The sequence below is a fragment of the Delphinapterus leucas genome, chromosome 13, assembly GCF_059928025.1.
Source record: "Delphinapterus leucas isolate spDelLeu-1000000601 "Yukka" chromosome 13, BTC_Dleu_Yukka2, whole genome shotgun sequence".
Classification (NCBI taxonomy): domain Eukaryota; kingdom Metazoa; phylum Chordata; class Mammalia; order Artiodactyla; family Monodontidae; genus Delphinapterus; species Delphinapterus leucas.
The window spans coordinates 26396857-26405592 of NC_143141.1; the positions used below are offsets into that span (position 1 = coordinate 26396857).

Consider the following 8736-nt stretch of genomic DNA (forward strand, 5'->3'; position numbering starts at 1 on the left):
AGGGACCAATGATGGGGCTGATTTTCTCCTCAGCCGTAGGGGTTGCGTGGAGGTCGGACTAAGGAGAGAAAAAGCCCAGGCCAGAGAGAGAGGGAGCTAGACCCAGGGGTAGGTGGGGCGTTCTACCTCGAAAATGGGCTGGACGTGTCACTCCAGGACCCTGAGTGACAGGTTTGCAAAGGTCGCTCCAAAAACTCCAATTTGCATGTCTTGGCTATTGTAAACAGTGCTATGAACATTGGGGTGCATTATCTTTTCAAATTAGAGGTTTTTTCTGCGTATATACCCAAGAGTGTGATTGCAGGATCATATGGTAGGTGTATTTTTAGTTTTTTAAGGAACCTCCATACTATTCTCTATAGTGGCTGCACCAACTTACATTGTAACCAACAGTGCAAGAGGGTTCCCTTTTCTCCAAACTCTCTCCAGCATTTATTGTTTGTAGATTTTTTGATGATGGCCATTCTGACTGGTGTGAGGTGATACCTCATTGTAGTTATTTGCATTTCTCTAATAATTAGTGGTGTTGAGCATCTTGTCACGTGCCTGTTGGCCATCTGTATGTCTTCTTTGGAGAAATGTCTGTTTAGGTCTTCTGCCCATTTTTTATTGGGTGTTTGTTTTCTTGATATTGAACTGTTTGTATATTTGGGAAATTAAGCCCTTGTTGCTTGCATTGTTAGCAAACATTTTCTCCTATTCCGTAGGTTGTCTCTTCATTTTGTTTATGGTTTCCTTCACTGTGCAAAAGCTTATAAGTATGATTAGACTTTAGTGGGGTCTTCAAGGAATCAAGTCATACTCCCCCATGTATGGAACAGTCCTTGGCACATTTTCCAATGAATGCTACTTCAGATGGATAAAACAACTTATAGAGAGACATAGAGAAATTTATTGTAGCTAGGAGCAATGGATGGTGCGGAGTTAGGAAGCATATTGTTGGAGGTGATGTCAGTTATAATAGACCTTGTAACCAAAAGGAAACACAGTTTTTAAGTCAAAGGATGGCATGACCAAATATATTTTTTAAAGATATTTCCAACATAAGTGTCTAATCTGGAGATTAGAGACAAGAATATAAATTTGGACTACGTATGAAAGAAGACCTGTTGAGAAGCTATCCTTTATATTGAAACACAGGAAGTCTGTTGGATATTAGATTACAATACCTGGGACACCTGGGTTAAATATTTCTGGTTTTACAATGAGGAGCAGTTGAGGGGAGAAAAGTGGTTATGAGACTAGAACATAAGCAAGTAACTCTTTTCCTATTGGTTCTAACCTATCCTGAACCACTCATTGGTAAGCTGACCTCTTCCCCAACCTAAAACTCAAACAAATAACTTGAGAGGAGTAAAGAAACAATAATCAAGACGGAAACAGGAGAAAGTGCTTGCCCATTTCTGGTTTGGTACTAGCATTATCTTTTCCTCTCCTGTGGGCTAATTCAGAGAAGAATTCTCATTCAACCAGATAGAGTTGAAGACCCAGACCAGATAACTGATGAGGACCATGAGGCTCCTATCCCTACTGGCTTTTGTCAGAGGTACTATAGGAATCAACAGCAAGTAAATGAAAATGAGTAAGAGTAGAGAAGGGGCAGATCCTCTTGGAATGTAGAAGTTTGAAAAAAGACTTAAAAGAGCTTTCTGAGGGCAGACTCTAACTTCCATGAAGGCAAGGACCATTGTTTGTGTGTCCACTATATCCCAGTCCTAGCACAGTGCCTGGCACATAGTTTGCCCTCAACAGATATTTATTGAATAAAAGAGTGACTGACTTATACTAGGGGAGTGGCAAAGATGGTAGAGTAGGAAGACTCTGAGCTCACCTTCTCCCCTGGGCACATCAAGATTACAACTATTTACAGAGCAACTATTGATGAGAAAAACCAGAAGACTAGTGGAAAAGATCTTCTACAACTAAAGATATAAAGAAGGAACCGCAACAAGACATGTAGAAGGGGCGGAGATGCAGTATAGTCAAGACCCATATTCCTGAGTGGGTGACCCACAAACAGGAGGATAATTACAATAGCAGAGGTTCTCAGATCCTGCCCAAGTAGCAAGTGGTCCAAGCCGCGCATCAGGCTCACCAGCCCAGGGGTCCTGCACTGGGAAGATGAGCCTCCAAAACATTTGGCCTTGAAGGCTAGCAGGGCTTACTTTCAGGAGAACCAGAGGGCTGTGGGAAATAGAGACTCTATTCTTAAAGGATGCACACAAAATCTCACATGCTGTGGGACCCAGGGCAGAAGCAGTAATTTGAAAGTATGCTGGGACTTTCCTGGTGGCACAGGGCTTAAGAATCCGCCTACCAATGCACGGGACACAGGTTCGAGCCCTGGTCTAGGAAGATCCCACGTGCCATGGAACAACTAAGCCCGTGTACTGCAACTACTGGGCCTGCGCTCTAGAGCCTGCGTGCCACAACTACTGAAGTGCTCACGCCTAGAACCCGTGCTCTGCAACAAAGAGTAGCCCCTGCTCGCTACAACTAAAGAAAGCCCACGCACAGCAATGAAGACCCAATGCAGCCAAAAATTAATTAATTATTTTAAAAAAGAAAGTAGCCTGAGTCAGACCCACCTGCTGATCTTGGAGAGCCTCCCTGAGATGCTGGAGGCAACTGGAGACACAGACACTGGCAGCAGCCATTTTGCGGAGCTCATTCTACCATGTGGACACTGGTGCTACCAAGTGCCATTTTGGAATCTGCCCTCCAATTTATTAGCACCAAGATCCTGCCCCACCCACCAGCCTTTTGGCACCAGTACTAGTCTGTGTCAGGCCAAGCAATTAGCCAGGTGGAGACACAGCCCCACCCACCAACCTGCCTGCTGCCTTAAGACCCTTTGAGCCTGCAGCCACCCCTGGACACGGTTCTGTCCACTAGAGGGCCCAGGACCAGGCCCTGAACACGAGTGTGCCGGCACTAGCCCCAGAACCCTCCAAGGCCCTGCAGCCAGAGACCCTGGGACATGGCTCTGTCTATCAGTAGGCTGGCACTAGCCCGGTGGCCAGCCTCACCCACCAGTGGGTAGGCACCAACCCCAGGACCCCTTCGCCTTGGCCCTGCCCACCAGTGGGCTGATACCAATTCCAGGACCCAAAGCCCTGAACCCAGAGACCCCAGGACCTGGCTCCACCCACCACAGTGCAGGAACTCAGCCTCTCAGCCTGCCATATCAGGACCCAGCCCATGCACCAGTAGGCAGGCACCAGCCCCAGGACTCTGGACTCGAGCCCTGCCCATCAGCAGGCCAACACAAGCACTGGGACATCATGGGCTCTTTTGTCAGCCACTCCAGGATCCAGCCCTGCCCATGAGCAGCCCAACACCAGCTCTGGGACCGCCCCCCCACAGGGCCCTGCAGTCAGAGACCCAGGAACCTGGTTCCACCAACCAGTGGCCCAGCACTAGACCTGGGACCCCCTGAGGCCCAGCCCCACCCACCAGCAGGCTGACACTAGATCCAGGAACCCCCCCTTCCAGCCCTGCAACCACCCACTCCAGAACCTGGCCTCACCCACCAGTGGCCGCCTCTGCACAATTCAAGCCTGGCAACCAACTAGAGTGGGGGCCAGCCACACCTACCAGAATGCCCACAATAGTCTTCCCAACAGAAGGACCCATGCAGCACAAATAGGGGGCACACCAGAGCATAACTCTGGCGACCAGAAGGCAGTTGCTGCTGGGATGCATAGGATGTCTCTACAAAAAGTCACTTCTCCAACGTTGGGAAATATAACCAACCTACCACATACACAGAAATAAAAACAGCAAACTAGGCAAAATGAGGTGACACAGGAATATGTTCCAAACAAAGGAACAAGATAAAACCCCAGAAGAAGAACTAAGTGAAGTGAAGACAGACAATCTACCCAATAAATAGTTCAAGGTAATGATCATAAAGATGTTCAAAGAACCCAGGAAAGGATTGGATGAACAGAATGAGAAGTTAAAAGTTTTAAACAAAGAGTTAGCAAATATAAAGAACAACCAAATATACATGAAGAATACAATAACTGAAATGAAAAATACACTAGAAGTAATCAACAGTAAATTCAGTGATACAGAAGAATGGATCAGTGAGCTGGAAGACAGAGTAGAAGAAATCACTGAGGCTGAACAGAAAAAAAGAATAAAAATAAGTCAGGACAGTTTAAGAGACCTCTAAGACAACATCAAGGATAGTAACATTCACATTATAGGGGTCCCAGAAGGAGAAGAGAGAGAGAAAAGGGCAGATAACATATCCGAAGACCTAATAGTTGAAAATTTCCCTTCCTGGGAAAGGAAACAGACATCTAGGTCCAGGAAGCACAAAGACTCCCAAACAGGATCAGCTCAAAGAGGATCACACCAAGAAGCATTGTAATTAAAATGGCAAAAATTAAAGATAAACAGAGAATATTAAAAGCAGCAAGGGAGGGACTTACCTTGTGGTCCAGTCGTTAAGACTTTGTCTTCCAATGCAGGGGATGTGGGTTCAATCCCTAGTTGGGGAGCTAGATCCCAAGTGCCTTGGGGCCAAAAAACCAGAACATAGAAGCAATGTTGAGACAAATTCAATAAAGACTTTTAAAATGGTCCATATCAAAAAAAATCTTAAAAAAAAAAAGCAGCAAGAGAAAAGCACCAAGTTACATATGAGGGAACTCCCATAAGGGTATCAGCTGATGACACTGTTTGCAGATGACATGATAATATACATAGAGAATCCTAAAGATGCTACCAGAAAACTAGAGCTAATCAATGAATTTGGTAATAGCAGGATACAAAATTAATGCACAGAAATCTCTTGCATTCCTATACACTAATGATGAAAAATCTGAAAGAGAAATTCAGGAAACACGCCCATTTACCATTGCAACAAAAAGAATAAAATACCTAGGAATAAACCTACCTAAGGAGACAAAAGACCTGTATGCAGAAAACGATAAGACACTGATGAAAGAAATTAAAGATGGTACAAACAGATGGAGAGATATACCATGTTCTTGGATTGGAAGAATCAACATTGTGAAAATGACTATACTAGCCAAAGAATCTACAGATTCAATGCAATCCCTATCAAACTACCAAGGGCATTTTTCACAGAACTAGAACAAAAAATTTCACAATTTGTATGGAAACACAAAAGACCCCAAATAGCCAAAGCAATCTTGAGAAAGAAAAACAGAGCTGGAGGAATCAGGCTGAAGTCTGGGGACTTCAGACTACACTACAAAGTTACAGTAATCAAGACAGTATGGTACTGGCACAAAAACAGAAATACAGATCAATGGTACAGGATAGAAAACCCAGAGATGAACCCACACACATATGGTCACCTTATTTTTTTTATTTTGTTTTTTTCTTTTTTGTGTTTTTTTGCGGTACACAGGCCTCTCACTGTTGTGGCCTCTCCCACTGCGGAGCACAGGCTCCAGACACACAGGCTCAGTGGCCATGGCTCTCGGGCCCAGCCGCTCCATGGCATGTGGGATCTTCCCGGACCGGGGCACGAACCTGTGTCCCCTGCATTGGCAGACGGACTCTCAACCACTGCACCACCAGGGAAGCCCTGGTAACCTTATTTTTGATAAAAGAGGCAAGAATATACAATGGAGAAAAGACAGCCTCTTCAATAAGTGGTGTTGGGAAAACTGGACAGCTACATATAAAATAATGAAATTAGAACAGTCCATAACACCATACACAAAAATAAACTCAAAATGGATTAAAGACTTAAATGTAAGGCCAGACACTGTAAAACTCTTAGAGGAAAACATAGGCAGAACACTCTATGACATAAATCACAGCAAGATCCTTTTTGACCCACCTCCTAGAGAAATGGAAATAAAAATAAACAAATGAGACCTAATGAAACTTCAAAGCTTTTGCACAGCAAAGGAAACGATAAACAAGACAAAAAGACAACCCTCAGAATGGGAGAAAATATTTGCAAACGAAGCAACTGACAGAGGATTAATCTCCAAAATTTACAAGTAGCTTATGCAGCTCAATATCAAAAAACAAACAACCCAATCCAAAAATGGACAGAAGACTTAAATAGACATTTCTCCAAAGAAGATATACAGATTGCCAACAAACACATAAAAGGATGCGTGACATCGCTAATCATTAGAGAAATGCAAATCAAAACTACAATGAGGTATCACCTCACACCAGTCAGAATGGCCATCATCAAAAAAACCTACAACAATAAATGTTGGAGAGGGTGTGGAGAAAAGGGAAACCTCTTGCACTGTTGGTGGGAATGTAAATTGATACAGCCACTCTGGAGAATAGTATGGAGGTTCCTTAAAAAACTAAAAATAGCACTACCATACAACCCAGCAATCCCACTACTGGGCATATACCCTGAGAAAACCATAATTCAAAAAGAGTAATGTACCACAATGTTCATTGCAAGTCTATTTAATATAGCCAGGACATGGAAGCAACCTAAGTGTCCATTGACAGATGGATGGATAGAGAAGATGTGCCACATATATACAATGGAACATTACTCGGCCATATAAAGAAATGAAATTGCGTTATTTGTAGTGAGGTGGATGGACCTAGAGTCTGTCGTACAGAGTGAAGTCAGAAAGAGAAAAACAAATACCATACGCTAACACATATATATGGAATCTAAAAGGAAAATAAATGGTTCTGAAGAACCTAGGGGCAGGACAGGAATAAAGACGCAGACATAGAGAATGGACTTGAGGACATGGGGAGGGGGAAGGGTAAGCTGGGACAAAGTGAGAGAGTGGCATGGACATATATACACTACCAAATGTAAAATATATAGCTAGTGGGAAGCAGCCACATAGCACAGGGAGATCAGCTCAGTGCTTTGTGACCACCTAGAGGGGTGGAATAGGGAGGCTGGGAGGGAAACGCGAGAGGGAGGAGATATGGGGATATATGTATATGTATTGTTGATTCACTTTGTTATACAGCAGAAACTAACACACCATTGTAAAGCAATTATACTCCAATAAAGATGTTAAAAAAAAACTAAAAATGTGCTAGGCAGTTTATATACATCTTTAATAGTAAAACATTTGGAAAAATATTTTAAATGAGTTTGTATTATATGAAGAGGGGAAATGGCAATTTTCAAATGCCTTTTCCATTTGAAAGTACTATTTCTTCATTTTCTTCTTTTTGGCCTATTGTTTAAAAATAATTTTCATATACAGAATTCTTAAATTTTGGTCTCCTAAGTGAAAATTTTCAAAGAAGCAAGTTGTTTGGCCTCTACCTTAATAAAATTCTTTACTGGTCAAAAAAAAGGGTGGGAGGGTATCAGCTGATATTTCAACAGAAACTCTGCAGGCCAAAAGGTAGTGGCATGATATATTTAAAGTGATGAAAGGGGGAAACCTACAACCAAGAATACTCTACCCAAAAAGGCTTTCATTTAGATTCAATGGAGAGATCAAATGTTTTACAGGCAAGCAAAAGCTAAACAGTTCAGCACCACGAAAGCTTTATAAGAAATGTTAAAGGGACTTCTCTAAGAGAAAAAGAAAAGGCCACAAATAGAAACCTGAAAGTTTTGAAAGGAAAAATCTCATTGATAAAGGCATATATACAGTAAAGGTAGTAAATCAATCACATATAAAGCTAGTAGGAAGGTTAAATGACAAAAATAGTAAAGTCATCTATATGCACAATAAGTAGTTAAGGGATACATGAAACAAAAAGATGTAAAATATGATATCAAAAACTGTAAAACATGGAGGGGGAAGTAAAAATGCAGGGTTGTTAAAATGTGTTTGACCTTAAGAGATCAGCAACTTAAAATGAATATATATACGTGTGTGTGTGTGTGTGTGTGTGTGTGTGTATACATACACACAGTAACCACAAACCAAAACCCTATAATAGATGCACACCTGGAAAGAAGAAAGAAATCCAAACACAACACTAAAGATAGTTATCAAATCACAAGAGAACAAAAGAAGAAGAAAGGAACAAATAAGAACTACAAAAACAATGAACAAAATGGCAATAAATACATACTCATCAATAATTACCTTAAATGTAAATGGACTAAATGCTCCAATCAACAAACAAAGTGCCTGAATGGATACAAAAACAAGACCCATATATATGCTGCCTACAGAACACTCACTTTAGATCTGAAGATACACAGAGACTGAAAGTAAGGGGATGGGAAAATGTATTCCATGAAAATGGAAATTAAAGGAAAGCCAGGGTAGTGCTCACTTCAGCAGCACATATACTAAAATTAGAACAATACAGAGAAGATTAGCATGGCCCCTGTGCAAGGATGACACACAAATTCATGAAGCGTTCCATATCTTTCTGGGAATTGGGGGTTGGTAGATGCAAACTATTACATTTAGAATGGATAAACAACAAGGTTCTACTGTATAGCACAGGGAGCTATATCCAATCTCCTGGGTAAACCATAATGGAAAAGAATATTTTAAAAAGAATGTATATATGTCTATAACAGTGTCACTTTGCTGTACAGCAGAGATTGGCATAACATTGTAAATCAAATATACTTCAATAAAAAAAAGAGAAAGAAAGCCAGGGTAGTAATACTTATTTCAGACAAAACCGACTTTAAAACAGATTGTAACAAGAGACAATAAAGACATTACATAATGATCAAGGGATCAATCCAAGAAGATATAAAAATTGTAAATATATATCCACCCAACATAGGAGCACCTAAATCCATAAAGCAAACATTAACAGACA

General features: G+C 41.6%; 1 non-coding gene across 1 annotated transcript; it reads left to right on the forward strand.

The window, feature by feature from the left end:
* Positions 1-8224: 8224 nt before the first annotated feature.
* On the forward strand, positions 8225-8331 carry LOC115804164 (U6 spliceosomal RNA). Its single transcript, XR_004025016.1, has one exon. It is a non-coding gene; the product is annotated as a U6 spliceosomal RNA (small nuclear RNA).
* The last annotated feature ends 405 nt before the right edge of the window (positions 8332-8736 follow it).